A 15,368-nucleotide genomic window follows, 5' to 3' on the forward strand; every position below is an offset into this window, starting at 1 on the left:
GGCGCTGACGCAGCCATGGCGGAGGCGGCTTTGGAAGCCGCGCGGAGCGAGTGACGAGAATTCCCGGCCGCTTGAAGGGGTGAGTGGCTCTCCCACAGGCTGCGGCGATTTCCGAACACGGGAGGGGCCCTGGGATGCCGCTGACACCGGGGGCTCGGAACCTCGTGTGTGCGACTGCCCCGAGGCCCCGCTCGGGTTGCTCTTCTGTGGCAACCTGCTTCCCTTCTCCCGTGTTCGCGCGCTCCCGCGGCTTCCTGGGTGATTCTGTTCACGTTATTCCCAAGGCCCGGTGCCGTCTTGACCGTGGTCGCGGCGAAGCCCTGTGTTTCCTACAGTCTTGAGCAGCTTGCTGTTGCCCTTGTTGAAAGCTCATGGAAGGCACACAGGTGGTGGTCGGATTCCTCCCCCACGTGCGCCGCCTCCGACCTCAACTCCCTTGTCGCACTTTGGGAGGATTGCAGGCTGACCAGATGGTCCCTGGCTCTTCCCCTGCTTGGTTTTTATTCCTTTTCTTTCTTTCTCTCTTCCCTCCTGCCTTCTTTTTTCTATTTTTAAATGATTTCTTACCACTGAACAGCAACACAGGCTCATGTGTATGTGATGTAATATCCAATGGTACGCAATGTAAATGAAGCGAGGTTCCCTCCCAGCCCCAGTTTGCATTCTTACAGAAAGATTGTTTATATCCGTGCACACACGACTTTTTACCCTTTTTTTGTACAAATAGTAGCCTGCTAAACACACTCTTCTGCACCGTGTATCTTGGAGATCATTTCACATTCCTCTACCTCAGTCTTTTTCACGTCTGTGTGCTAGTGCTGTATTCACTTAGTCATTTAGGTCATGTCCAATCCGTTGTTTTCTATAATGCTGCAACGAATACTTTGAGGATTGATTTAACAAATACTTATTCAGCATCTCTGTGTGCCAGGCTCTGTTCAGTGTGTTTGAGATACATCACTGAACAAAACAAATCTGTCTTTTACAGTCTATGTCCTGTTACATTCTAAGTGAGAAGGTGGACAATTAACCACAGGTGTACTGAATGAGTACATTGTAGAGTAGAAGAAGTAGGTTAGAAGGTAAGTGCAGGCAAAGCCCTCTGTGGGAGTGTGCCTGATGTGTTTAGGAAGCAGTGAAGAAGCCAGTCTGCAGGAGCAGCGTCTTCTGCACATGTGTATGTTTGTTGGTTAAATTCTTTATATTTTTTGAGACACGGTCTTACTGTGTCACACAGGCTGGAGTGCAGTGGCACGATCATAGCTCGCTGCACCTCGACCTCCCAGGTTCAAGAGATCCTCCTGCTTCAGCACCTGGGAGTAGCTGAGACTACAGGCATGCGCCACCACGCCTGGCTAATTTTTTTGAAATTTAGTAGAGACAAGGCTGGTCTCAGATTCCTCAAACAATCCTTCCACCTCAGCATTCCAAAGTTTTGGAACGCCGTGGAACACATAAGCCACTGCTCCCGGCCTTGTTAAATTCTTAGCAGAGTTATGGGGTCAAAGCAATTGTTTGGATCCCTTTTGAAATTTTCTCACTTGGAAGCCCCAGGAGAGGAAAGCAGCCATTCTCTGAAGGAAATGGTGAGCAAGTAAAACAAATCCCTAATTGCAGAAGTCCAAAGGGTGAAAAAATGGCAGTTTCCATGTATTTTCAGAATCCCAGGCTGTGTGCAGTACTCACGCCTGTAATCCTAGCACTTCAGGAGACCAAGGTGGGAGGCATCTCTTGAGGCCAGGAGTTCAAGACCAGCATGGGCAACATAGTGAGACACCATCGTGTGGTGGCATGTGCCTGTAGTCCCACCTCCTGAGGCAAGAGGATTGTTTGAGTCCAGTAGTTTTGATGACAGTGGTGGGCAGTTTGAAGCAGATGCTGTCATCATGCTGGCTGCAGTGGGGAGGCACAAGTCGGGCAGCAGAAGCGGCTCTGGGAGCAGCAGTGGTGGTAGTCAGTCCCCTGTTCCCTGCATCCCCAAGGCAGCCGACTGCACCACCCCCACTCTCACATGGCTGGGCAGGACCTGCTCCTAAGCCCAGACCCTCTGCTGCAGCCTGAACCTCGCTCCCTGCCACATCCCAGAAGCCTGCGAGCACCCTGCCAAAGGTGCAACTGGGACTTGTAGGGACTTGTACTTGTGAGTACGAAAATACTCACACATGTGCACAAAGACCCTGCTCCTGCAAACTGGCTTCTTCACTGTTTCCGGAACACAGGACTACTAGGCTCATTTGTTTGGGGTGGTCAGAGCTGCCATGCCATATGCACCTTGCCCGCCGCCGCTGTGGGGAAAATGCGAAGAGGAGAGGCAGCTGGGGCCACATGTTCCACAGAGCTGGCGGGAACTGGGGACAATGGGAGCCCCACCCCTTCCAAGTTGGTAGAGTGGGAGCTCCCTAGGCGCAATTACAGCCACCCAAGCCAGGACTGCAACTCAGGCACCCCTGTGCTCTTGGGAGCCAGGAGCAGGCAGGAGCCCCACCTTCCTAGATGCAGCTGCAGCCTCCCAAGCTGCAGCTGTGGACCCAGGCATGTCTGCACTTTTGGGGACTCAGGAAGGCCCCTTCCTGCTGCCGCAGGCTTGGAAGTGCCTGATCCTGCTGTCTGGCTTCTCCCCACTGTCAGCACTTGATCAGATCATGGAGCAAAGTTGAGGCTGAGCCTGGGTGCTATTGCAGTGCTGACACACCAGCCCCCTGCCTCCTTGGCCCCCTCTGGCCTTTGGGTGCCAACGAGCATGGGAGGGAGGCCAAGAGGGGCTGAGGGCAGCTCAGTGCTGGCCTGCAGGCACCCCTTGGCACAAACAGCTTGGGTGCCGTGAATGGTGGCAAGAGGCAGACAGGTTCCTGGGCGGAAGGTGGCGGGTCCCGGTGAAGCCCGACCTTCAAGCCAGGGAAGGCCTGAAGCCTGGGGGCTGGGCTGCCGGTTCCATGGACCGGAATGGGAACTTTTGGTGCTTTTTCCGGCCCACCCGTGGCTGCCCATGGACCAATAGGCATGTACGTCCTCCCCTGTGAGACCCATAAAAAGCCCCTGACTCAGCCAGACCAGAAGAGACGATGGGACGACCAGCTGCGGGGAGGAGCTGCCCTCTCTGCTGAGAGGTGGAGAGATGACAGGACAACCTGCCCACAGAGAGGAGCTACTCTAGCCAGGGAAGCAAGCAGGCATGCCAGCTCTTTCTTTTCCAGTATTCCTGGGCCCAGTGGGGTCTTCTCACTCAGTTACAATATTTGATCTAAGAACATTCACTTTCCAACTGATCAGAAAGTAAAGGTGACTGGCATGGTGTTGCTGTGAGAGGTGCAGCGTAACCTCAGAGGTGAACATCAGTGCCGGGACCATTTGGAGCAGCATGTGGTAACCACCAATCGGAAACCACGGCCTTCTGGCTCGACCTAGAGCATGAATGTAGCAAAGCGAAGCCCTGTACACTTTATAACAACCAGCAGAAAGACACTCCAGTCTGAGTGAGCAGCTGGAACAAAGGTACCACCTGAATAGAGGGTGTGTGGCAAGGGCAGGCACGAGACAGGAAATCAGGCTGGAAGAGTAGGTTGGGCCTGGACGTGCGTGCCAAGGCAGGTGGCATTCTCTAAGGAGCAGTGGTAAGCCATCGAGGCATTTGTTACTAGGGGTATGACAATATGAGATTGTATTTTCAGAAGATGACTGGGGCTATGATGATGAATGCTTTGGGAGGGAGTGGAATTAAGCCAGAGAAACCAGCTAGTTCACTACTGCAGCCATCCAGCCAGGATACTGGAGACTTTTATTCAACATTAGGCAAATACTTGCTGAGCACATGCTGTGTGCTAGGTACTGTTCTAGGTCCCAGGGGTGCATCAGTGAACAGACAAGTGTCTCTGCCCTTGTGGAGTTCACATTCTAGCAAGGGTGAAAGAATGATAAACAGTTTATGTAGGTGAAATATATATATATATATATATATATATGTTTTTTTTTTTTTGAGATAAAGTCTTGCTCTGTCACCCAGGCTGGAGTGCAGTGGCACGATGATAGCTCATTGCAGCCTCTACCTCTTGGACTCAAGTGATCCTCTGGCTTCAGCCTCTAGCGTAGCTAGGAGTATAGGTGCATGCCACCATGTCCAGTTAATTTTTAATTTTTTTGTAGAGATGGGGTCTCCCTACGTTGCCAAGGCTGGTCTTGACCTCCCGGCCTCAGCAATCCTCCTGCCTCTGCCTCCCAAAGTGCTGGGATTACAGACATGAGCCACCACGTCTAGCCCTAAAATATATAGCATGTCAGATGGTGATGAATGCTAACGAGAAAAAATACGGAAAGGGATATAAAGATTCGCGGCAGGGGGACAGATTATAAATTTAGAAAGTATAGTCGGAGAAGGAAGTCTTATCAATGTGATATTTGAGTGAGGACCCAAAGGAGGTAGCTGGAATGTGGATGCCAGCGGAGGAGAGGAGACGGTGGGTTTGAGAGACATAGGAGACAGAATCAACAGGACTCAGAGCCAACCAGTAGGATGACGGGAGTGAAGGAGAAAGCTGAGTCAAAAAGATTTTGATTAGAGGTGACACAGGGCCACTGTAGACCCCTGCGCAGGCGGCACACCACGCAGCCTGCCCAAGTGTACGTGGTGGCCCTGGGTGTCTGGAGATGGTGATGCTGTTCAGCAGGACCCAAACCATAGCCGAGCCCTTCCTTTTCCTCCATTGGTGTCATCTGGTAGTTTGTCTTCCCGGGTAAGAAGGTTGTAAATTTCTTAAGATGATGATTGTGTCATCCCTGATAGCCCCAGATTAGCCAAGCCAAGTGCTGAGCACATTCCTGGTGCTCAGTAAATGTCACTGTTAAAGGGGGCTTCCCAGAGCCACACAACACCCAGAATAGCCCGTGGCCATGGGGCCTCAGCCTTACTCATTCTGGAGCTCCCAATGCCACTTCCATGGTGGCCTTTCCTGGTAGATGGTAGGAGGCTGGCCTCTCCAGGGTGGGAAGGCATAGGGTCCACTGTGCAGACACAACCCCACAGGGGATTTGGCTTATGGGCTGGGTAGCAGCCTCTGGCCCCGTGGACGGTCAGGGCCCATGCTGGTGTGTGTGCGTGATGCTTTCTGCTTTCATTTTTCCATCCTCATCTTTCTATTACTGGTTGTCCAGGGTCCTTTGGTCACCAACGAGCATTTCCCAGTGACACAGCGTGGCCTTTCCAGGGAGGGCATCTCTTGGGCAGGGACTGGGTGCTGCAGACATCAGCCCTTCCATCCCCTGTCTTCTTCTTTCTCTCAGAGCTCTGCGTGCCTCTTGCTGTGCCCTACCTGGACAAACCCCCAACTCCGCTCCACTTCTACCGGGACTGGGTCTGCCCCAACAGGCCGTGCATCATCCGCAACGCTCTGCAGCACTGGCCGGCCCTCCAGAAGTGGTCCCTCCCCTATTTCAGGTGGGAGCTGCCCTGGGGTCAGGTGTGAGCAGTGATTACTGGCATCTGGGCATGGGCTGAGTGTCCATTCCTCTAGAGCCACAGTGGGCTCCACAGAGGTGAGTGTGGCCGTGACCCCAGATGGTTACGCGGATGCCGTGAGAGGGGATCGCTTCATGATGCCAGCTGAGCGCCGCCTGCCCCTGAGCTTCGTGCTGGATGTGCTGGAGGGCCGGGCCCAGCACCCTGGAGTCCTCTATGTGCAGAAGCAGTGCTCCAACCTGCCCACCGAGCTGCCCCAGCTGCTGCCTGATCTGGAATCCCATGTGCCCTGGGCCTCCGAAGCCCTGGGTGAGTGGAGGTGGGGTGGTCCTGGCCCTGGACAGGGAAGATATGGGAAGGAGGGGGGTCAGCCTGTTTGCCCTTAGGTGATGACCTGGCCTATGGGCTTGGTCCTGTCAGCATCTGGTGCAGCTCACTAAATACATTCCCAGGCCTTGACTTAATCATAGATGAACTGCCAAAGATTGTTGTCCTTCCTTCTGCCCCAGGGAGGGAGGACCCCTTCCCCAAGATTTCCCAACCTCTGCCTCTTCTCCCTGACCCCTTTCTTGGGATTCTTCTGTGCTCAGCCAGGTTTTGGCTCTGGCATCACTGGATGGCAGCTTTCCCCAGCCTGGCCTTCCTAACTTGCTCTCTGCCTTCTGCCCTGCCGGAAAGATGCCCAATGCTGTGAACTTCTGGCTGGGGGAGGTGGCTGCGGTGACTTCTCGTAGGTGTAAGGGGAATACAAAGGTGGGGAAGGAGCAGGTTGGGGCAGAGGGAGGGAAGGCGAGGCCAGGAGTGGAGGGATGGCCCTGGGTGGAGGTTGGGCTGTTCTCTAAGATTTCTTTTGGCTTCTAGGACTCGGGCACCACAGAGGGTTTCCCCTGACAGCTGAGGTTGGGGAATGGACCCATGGCATTGGGGGCGGGTGCATTGTTTCTTCTAGACCCAAAGAAACCTCCCTGAAGGCCCGCTGGGCCAGGGGGTAAGTGTAGGAGAACTTCCCCTCTTGTTGAAGAGGAGTCCAGGGCCTGGTGAGCATCAGGTCCCTGGTAGGCAGAGTTCCAGAATGCCCATCAGAGCCCCTGGCATCTCCAGCCCACTGGCTCTGTGCGTGCTTCTCTTTTGTCATAGGCCGTCTTGGGGTGCAGGGCTCTCAGCATGATGGTTTGCCTCCTCCCGTGCCCCTGCCCTCCATACCCTGCCCCCGGGCCTTCTTTCTGTTGGCAGTGCACAAGGACCACTATGAGAACCTCTACTGCGTGGTCTCAGGAGAGAAGCATTTCCTGTTCCATCCTCCCAGCGACCGGCCCTTCATCCCCTATGGTAGGGGATGTGGCCTGCAGGGAGGGGCTGGGGAACAGCTGGCCCAAGGGGGAGGGAGGCAGCAAGAGCCTGGGAGGCCAGTTCCCAGGCCTGAGGTGTGGCTGTGGCATCCCCAGTGCACCAGGGCCCCTGATCCCCTTGCCCCTGCCCAGGGCTGGCTGGGGTGGAGGAGGGTCTGGCAAGTTCCAGGCTGTTTGCAATTCCCCCACACCCTTCTCCCTTGGGCTCCAGAGCTGTACACGCCGGCAACCTACCAGCTAACTGAAGAGGGCGCCTTTAAGGTGGTGGATGAAGAGGCCATGGAGAAGGTGTCTGTCCTGTTCTTGGACTCTAGGGAGGGAGAAGGGCAGAAGCCTGGCTCTGAAGAGCAGGCACAAAAGATCTGGGGAGGTGGCACCTTGCTCTGAAAAGTCCCTAAGTCTGAGGCCTTTCAGTGCTGAGCCAAGCAGGGCCTGTGGTGTTGACCTTTGGAAGGGACAGAGCCTGAAGTCCTGGGGGGTCTGGGGGGCTGCTCCCTGGCATCTGATGTGTTCCCAGGTGCCCTGGATCCCACTGAACCCCTTGGCGCCAGACCTAGCACGGTACCCTAGTTACAGTCAGGCCCAGGCCCTTCGCTGCACGGTGCGGGCCGGTGAGATGCTCTATCTGCCGGCTCTGTGGTTCCACCACGTCCAGCAGTCCCAGGGCTGCATCGCAGGTAAGGAGTTGCCCAGGCCGCCTGGGGACAGGCCCTGCCAAGGTCCAGCAGGGCCTCTGGGGGGAGGCTTGGGAGGCTCTAGGTCAGAAGAGGGATCTTCATGCTCAGATCCCCGTTCTTCCCACAGTGAATTTCTGGTATGACATGGAATACGACCTCAAGTATAGTTACTTCCAGCTGCTCGACTCCCTCACTAAGGCTTCAGGCCTTGACTGATGGAGCACTGGTGAACACGACCAAGCACGCCTCGGGGGACGGGGCCAGCCCCTCCCTGGCCGGGTCAATTCTCGAGAGAGCCTGGAGTGTGCATGCTGGCTGCTGGCCCCGGGTCCAGCATGGCTTGAGATCAGCTTTGGAGGATCTTGGAATGTGGTCATAAGGACTCAAGGTGCCAGGCAGGTCTGGGTGAGGGTTCTCAGGAAGTTGCCACACAGGTGAGCAGAGTGGGGATCAGGTGCAGCGGCACCTCTCCCCAGCGCTGTGATGTTGGGTGAGTCACTGCGTCTCAGGCATTGGTGTCCTGTCAGTAAAGAGATAATAATGGCTGTACCTCGCGGGGCTGTTGTGGGCTTGGAGATGATGTCTATGAGGACCAGCATGGAGCTGGCACACAGGACATGTTGAATAAAAGGTAGCTGTGAGTCGTATGTCCTTTTTTTTTTTATTTTTAAGATGGGGTCTCGCTCTGTCACCCAGGCTGGAGTGCAGTGGTGTGATGTCAGCTCACTGCAAGCTCCGCCTCCCAGGTTCACACTATTCTGCCTCAGCCTCCCAAGTAGCTGGGACTACAGGTGCGTGCCACCATGCCCGGCTAATTTTTTTGTATTTTTAGGAGAGACGGGGTTTCACCATGTTAGCCAGTATGGTCTTGATCTCCTGACCTCGTGATCCACCTGCCTCGGCCTCCCAAAAGTGCTGGGATTACAGGTGTGAGCCGCTGCGCCTGGCTTATGAGTCGTATGTTCTGATCCTCCCTCTTGAAGTTGCCTTCTGTGGTCTAAGGAGGGCCTGAAGGTTCAGGTAAAAACTTCAGGGTGACCTTCACTGGGGGTGAGGGCTGGATCCCAGCCTGGGCCCAAAGAGCCGTCAGCTGCCCAAGTCCCGCTGTCCATGAGAGCCACCGCAGCCCCTCCCTGGGACAAGCAAGCAGACCTGAGTCTTGTAGCTCTCTGGTCCGGACCTCTTTGGCCCAGGACCTTGAGAGCTATTCCTAGCTCTCCTATGGTTACTGTCCTCCCCCAGTTCAGGGGCAGCAGGTGGGACCTGGTGCCCTGGGGATAACCCCTGTTTCTCCCATAACAGGCACAGGCAGGAAGGGACGGAAGCCCCCGCCTCTCCTGGGGCTGTCCCTCTGAGGAAAGAGTTGGTCTCCACACACTGACCCCCCCCACAAACCATGCCCTGGAGGCAGAAGAACCCCCTGCCCCTGAGTGCCGACCCACAGGCCTCATCCCTGGCCACTCAGCCCCTAGCTTTGAAGGGCTGTTTTATGTGACAGCCACTCCCCTGCCTGTCATGAGGGGGCCCGGGTGTTCATCTCAGATTGATGGAGCCCTGCCATCAAGACTGGGCATTCCTGTCCAACAGGTGCCAGAGTTGCGAAAGGCCTGTGACAGGGAACTCCACTCTTCCCTTGGCTGCTGTTCTGGGACTCACCCCTGCTTTCCTTCTGCTCAGCCCCTGGCAGCAAGCTCTCCAGGCTGGGATTGCAGGGCTGGGTGGGGCAGGCCCAGCTGGTAAAGGCTGGCGAGTGCCACAGAGGTATCAGGAGCTCTAGTATAGGCTTAGGGTGCCTCATTTCCTGGACAGGTGGCTGGTTCAGGAGTGGGTGTGGAGCTTAGGTGGAGCAGAGGCGGCGGGTAGGAGGGACTTGGGACCAATTGGGACATCACATCCCTGGCTCTGGGTTAGAAAGCTGACAGTCCTTGATCCTGTGGCCACTGCCCCATCATTCCTGCTCCTGAGGACTCAGTCTCATGGCTGTGGTAAGGCCTGGCAGGGCCCTGGGTCCCTACTGGGACCCCTGGTCTCTACCTGGGGCCTAGTTAATATGTTTCTTATGGGAGCTGTGGTCTTCTCCAGGGGTAGGGAGGGGAGTTTATTTACCACAAGACCAGGGTAGTGGGCAGAAGCCAGGGGAGAAGGAGGCTTGGGGATGAGGGATCTGTCCTGAGTGTTTTCTGTCCTGGGAACGGGCTCCTGGCAGAGCTCCCTGGCACCATAGATTTGGGCCCTGGAGACTCAGAGGCTCCCAGCTGCCGCCCTGAGGCCCTGGAAGCAAGTGGCTCCTCCATGCTCCTCTGACTCAGTTGCCTGGAGTGTGAGGGCCCTGGGCTGACCCTGGTGGATGAGGCCCTCCAGCACTGCCCTGGACCTGGTTGCTCCCTGGACTTGACCTGTTAGGGTCCTTGCGGAGGCAGGTGGAAGGCCGAAAGGAAGCAGTTGGCACAGGCTTCCCTGGTCCCGGTGCGCCTGCCAGGCTGCATTCCCAGAACCAGGGGCATGGGTTTGGAGGGAGCTACCGGGGGACCATCTTCAGCCTGACCTGGCAGGACCTGGAGGACATGACAGCCTGTGAGGGGTCTGAGCTAGGAGCCGCCTCCCCTGCCCAGGAGAGAGCCCATTTCCAGGATGCTCTTCTGACCGGGGTGGAGGGAGGGTACGAGAGCAGCTCAGCCTGGGGCCCAAGGCCCTGATGTGCTACTTCCCCTCCCTCGATAGCTTATGTCCCCTGCCACCCAAGACCAGCCGGAAAGCTGCTTAGCTGGGGTGTGGGCTGGGGATGTGGGGTGGAGAGCCTAAAGGATACTAGCCCGAGAAGGTGGAAGCAGGTCTGTGTGAGGCATAAATCTGGAGCCAGCCTGCCCGGGCTCCAACCCCAATTGTGGACCTCAGGCAAGTGACTGCTTCTCTGTGCCTCAGTTTCCTTGTGGAGTGGGCCATCGTAAATAGTATCTGTGCATAAGGTGGTTGTGCGATAAATGAGTTAATGTATGCAAAGCCCTTGGCCCAGAGCTGGCGCAGAGCATTGTGTAAGTGCTGGCAGGCGTCGTGATGGAGATATCATGTCTCCTCTTGTGGATTCAGGATTCTGATGAGATGGAGGATGGGCCTGGGGTTCAGGATTAGGCCTTGAGGCACTGCTCCAGCCTCCTTTGTGGCCCCTGTCACCCTTGGCTTCATCAGCCCGTAGCAGGTCTCCCCTCTCCCACCTCTGCAGGCAGAGGTGTCCAGGACCTGCCTGCTCACGGTTCATGTCCTGCAGGCCCATCGCCTACCCTCTAAGGACCTAGGTGAGTGTGCACCGCCCTGGCCCCTGTGCTGGGCTGAGGGAGGAGGAGGGTGCTGTGGCTGGATTTGGTGGAGGCGGGTGGGCCGGTGGGCAGGGCCTAGAGGAGGGAGCTGAGAGGAGCTTCTGGGTGGAAGGTGGCAGCTGGGGCTCTGCCTCTGGCCCCCACTTCCCCCCACTTCCCCTCCCCCTCAGTCTTAACCCACATGGGGCTCTAGGTGATGGAAGTGGGTCTGGGCGGCTGGGAACGGCTCTTGTCCACTGCTGGGCACTTGTTCCTTCCCGCAGTGACCCCCTCTGACTGCTACGGGACTCTCTGGCTGCCCACGGCCTGCAGCCACAGGCTCCAGACACGCACGGTCAAGAACAGCAGTAGCCCTGTCTGGAACCAGAGCTTTCACTTCAGGATCCACAGGCAGCTCAAGGTGGGCCAGGCATCAGCGCTGACTCTACCCACATCCTCGCCGCCACTGCCGCTGCCCTGCTCACCTTTCTGTCCCCTCCGTCCTGCAGCCCTGTCACTCTTTTCCCCTCCAGAATGTCATGGAACTGAAAGTCTTTGACCAGGACCTGGTGACCGGAGATGACCCTGTGTTGTCAGTACTGTTTGATGTGGGGACTCTGCGGGCTGGGGAGTTCCGGCGTGAGAGCTTCTCACTGAGCCCTCAGGCAAGGCGGTGTTTCCACGGCAGCCCTAGCTGGTGTCTGGGTTGAAATCTCCACGCGCACACATGCACACACACGCATGTTTCTCATACTCACTGACATATGTGCACTCCTTCTGACCCTTTCTAACTTACTTCTGGCTCTCTTCCCAGGGTGAGGGGCGCCTGGAAGTTGAATTTTGCCTGCAGAGTCTGTGAGTCAGGGGCCTGGGGCAGTTTGGGTGGGAGTGCCGTGTGGGAAGGACAGCACTAGTGCCTGGGGGATGCCCAGGTCTCTGTGGGGTGGGAACCTGGACTCCTGCTAAGGGGGCTCTGGGGGCTCTTTCCAGGGCTGACCGTGGAGAGTGGCTCGTCAGCAATGGCGTTCTGGTGGTGAGTGTGCCAGTGCTCTGGGAGGCGGTCTGGGGTCCCCGGGACTCCCTCATGCCAGCGACTTGAGGTACAGGCCCACCGCTGCCTCAGCCTGGGGACCCTGGGATTGCAGTTTGTTAAGGGAATACAATCTCAAGGGCCCAGGTAATGAAGTGCAGACCAGCAGCAGCCAGGGTGCTGCGAGGGTGGGGTCCCTGAATGGGGGGTGGGGTTAGTGTCTGAGGGGCTGTCTTCATGACTCAGGCCCGGGAGCTCTCCTGCTTGCACGTTCAACTGGAGGAGACAGGAGACCAGAAGTGTGAGTCCCCAACCCACTGGGACAGCCCCTGGCTCTCAGCTCTTGTCTTCCCCCTTTAAGCATTGGACAATTCTCCCTGGGGCCTGAGCTTTCCCCTTAGGCCTTCTCGGGGGACCGTGGTGGGGGATCCATCTCCACCAGACGATTTCAGCGGGGAGAGGGAGGTGCCCTCCAGGCCACGCAGCAAGATGGGTTCTGTGGGCAGAGATACCGTCCCCAGCCTCTCTGCTCTGGTTCCTGTTTCCAGCCTCAGAGCACAGAGTTCAGCTTGTGGTTCCTGGGTCCTGTGAGGGTCCACAGGAGGCCTCTGTGGGCACTGGCACCTTCCGCTTCCACTGCCCAGCCTGCTGGGAGCAGGAGCTGAGTATTCACCTGCAGGTAGTGTGCCTCGCTCCCTCGAGGTGGGGCCCCCAGAACTTCCTCCCTCCCTCTGCACCTCCTCCCAGTCTGACCTCTGCTCCACCTGGCAGAGTGGGCACCCTGGCAGCATGTGTGGGCCCATGCTGGCCTCCCCTTCCCGTCCCTCCCATACCTCTATGGCTGCCGGCGGGAGTTTGGTGAGGTCTTTGCTAGGAGTGGAAGCGTAAAGATTCTTAGGTCTCCATTCTTTGTCCCCTGCAGGATGCCCCCGAGGAGCAACTAAAGGTGCCACTGAGTGCCCTGCCCTCTGGTCAAGTGGTGAGGCTTGTCTTCCCCACGTCCCAGGTACTGGCCTCCCAGGGAAGGAAGCAAGGTGCCTGGATGGGGCTGGGACCCAGGCCACAAAGGGAGGGGCCTGCTTCCCGCTTCTCCGTGGGTCACACCCTGAGCAGGTGCTGGGGCCAGGCTCTTTGGGGAGTGTCCTCTGAGCATCCCTGCTTCAGGCCTGGCGCCTGTGGAGACAGTGGCGGGGCGGGGGTGGTGTGCCGGGGATCAGGGTAAGAGGACCAGAGCTGGGTGGAGGTGGCTGACCTTTTGTGACTGGGGCCTTCACGGTTTTCAGGAGCCCCTGATGAGAGTGGAGCTGAAAAAAGAAGCAGGGTGAGAGGCCTGGCTGGGGACTGGGCAAGGCCCTGGAAAACAACCAGGGCACGGGGCTGGAGGAGGCCTGGAGGAGTGAGGGGGAGAAACAGCCACCCCTCATCCTCATGCTCTCTGAAGGGGCTCAGGCTTGTGCTCGGGGGGGCACGAAGTACCGGGAGGAGTACTGGGAGGAGTCTTAGCACCTATGGTCAGAGGGGTGAGTGACCGGCCCAGTGCCAGGCACCCGGGGAGCCCTTGATAAATGTTTGGCTGGAAAACGCAGGGAGGCGAGGATGGAAAATGGTAACATGGTTTGGGGCGCAGAGAGGGCAGGAAAACCAAGGGAGAGAAGAGGGGAAATTGCGCCCTTTTGGGTGGAAGCTGTTATGGCTGGACCTTAAATGATCTTCGTAGAGTTGTCGCCCACCCTGGCCCTCTGTCTTGAGAGAGTGGCTTCTCACCTCACAGATAACAGGATTATTGGTCCTTTTCTGCCCCGCCCCCTGCCCTTTTTTTTTTTTTTTTTTTTTTTTTTGAGATGGAGTCTCTCTCTGTCGCCCAGGCTGGAGTGCAATGGCGCGATCTTGGCTCACTGCAACCTCCGCTTCTGGGGTTCAAGCGATTCTCCTGCCTCAGCCTCCCGAGTAGCTGGGATTACGGGTGCCCACCACCACACCCAACTAATTTTTTGTATTTTTAGTGGAGACGGGGTTTCCCCACATTGGCCAGGCTGGTCCTGGCCTCAAGTTATATGCCTGCCTCAGCCTCCCAAAGTGCTTTGAACTCCGTGGGTAAGGGACAGAACACGAGACTTGGAGGGGGGGATCTATGGTATGGGGCCTGCCTGGGGGCCTGTCTGCACGTGGGACCCCAAGCAGCCTCTTTCGGCCACGGCATTCTGGGTCCTGCCAGTCTGCTTTGCTGCATTCCCAAGCATGTCCACATGGACACACTCTCCCCAGGTGTCAAACTTCAGTCTTGTGACACGGGAGTGGCATTGAGGGTTGGGGAGAAGAGGGAGGGCAGTAGGTATTACAGGTGGGGCAGACCCAGCTTTCCATTCTCTGGGGAGGGTTGAGAGCTGTCTCACAGTCTCTTCCTTCCCCGGCCAGACTGAGGGAGCTGGCCGTGCGACTGGGCTTCGGGCCCTGTGCAGAGGAGCAGGCCTTCCTGAGCAGGAGGAAGCAGGTGGTGGCCGCGGCCTTGAGGCAGGCCCTGCAGCTGGATGGAGACCTGCAGGAGGATGAGGTTTGGGGGCTGGGCTGGACGGGTTGTCCCCGGGCTTGCTTGGGCCTAGCTCCTGGTGCTGAACACTGGAGCTGCTTGTCCCCGATCTAGACCAGAGCTCGTAGCTGCCTGTCCCCACCCTGCTTCCTCTCACCTGGTGTTAGCAGGGACTTGGTACAGGCAGAGTGTTGCCTGAGGCACCTGGAGCCCACATGGGAGCTACCTCATAGGGCTGGCTTTCCTACTCTGTTTCTTGGTTCTCAGCCTAGCCTGTCTGAGGAGGGAGACAGATATCTGGTATGAGGCCTGTTGGCCCAGGGTGCTTCAGGAGGTTCATATTAGCCTGGGCCATCTCCTGGGGGAGTGATGGCAATTTAGGAAAATTTTGAGGCGGGCCCTGGGGCTTCCAGAAAGTGAGCATCAGGCTCGGGGGCTGAGGGCAAGGAGATGAGGCTCAGAACTTGCCTGGGCCATTTTTTCCTGGAGCCCTTAGGACTGGAGGAGCTGGGCACTCAAAAGGCTGTTTCTGGCCCCCAGGGCTGACTCAGAACTGGTCCCAAGACCTGTGATCAGGCCTTAGCTGTGGGCTGGGTGGCCACTTGACCTGCTATCTCTTCTTCCTGTGACTTGGCCTTCCCCATCCCTAGGGCCTCTACAGGCCTGGCTCTCTTCTTTTCCAGATCCCAGTGGTAGCTATTGTGGCCACTGGTGGTGGGATCCAGGCAATGACTTCCCTGTGTATGGGCAGCTGGCTGGCCTGAAGGAGCTGGGCCTCTTGGATTGCGTCTCCTACATCACCGGGGCCTCGGGCTTCACCTGGTGAGCTGGGGGCAGGCTGATGCTGGACCCTGTGTGGCAGGGGGTGCTGGTGCCAGGGTTCTCCTAGGCCTCTGAGAAAACTAGAAGGGCTGGGAGAATGAATGTGCCAGGGAGAAATGTGCTCAAGGGGACCCTGGGAAGGTCCCTGCCAGGCCATTGTCCTAGAAAGCCCGGGGTACGTGGGGTCTAGACGGGGTCCTTCAGTGACAGCCCTCTGGCTT

General features: G+C 57.3%; 1 pseudogene; it reads left to right on the forward strand.

Annotated features, from left to right (window-relative positions):
* Positions 1 to 15,368, forward strand: part of LOC117976331 (cytosolic phospholipase A2 beta-like) — a 19,230-nt pseudogene continuing 3,862 nt past the window's right edge.

This window comes from Pan paniscus, chromosome X (assembly GCF_029289425.2).
Source record: "Pan paniscus chromosome X, NHGRI_mPanPan1-v2.0_pri, whole genome shotgun sequence".
NCBI classification, from domain to species: domain Eukaryota; kingdom Metazoa; phylum Chordata; class Mammalia; order Primates; family Hominidae; genus Pan; species Pan paniscus.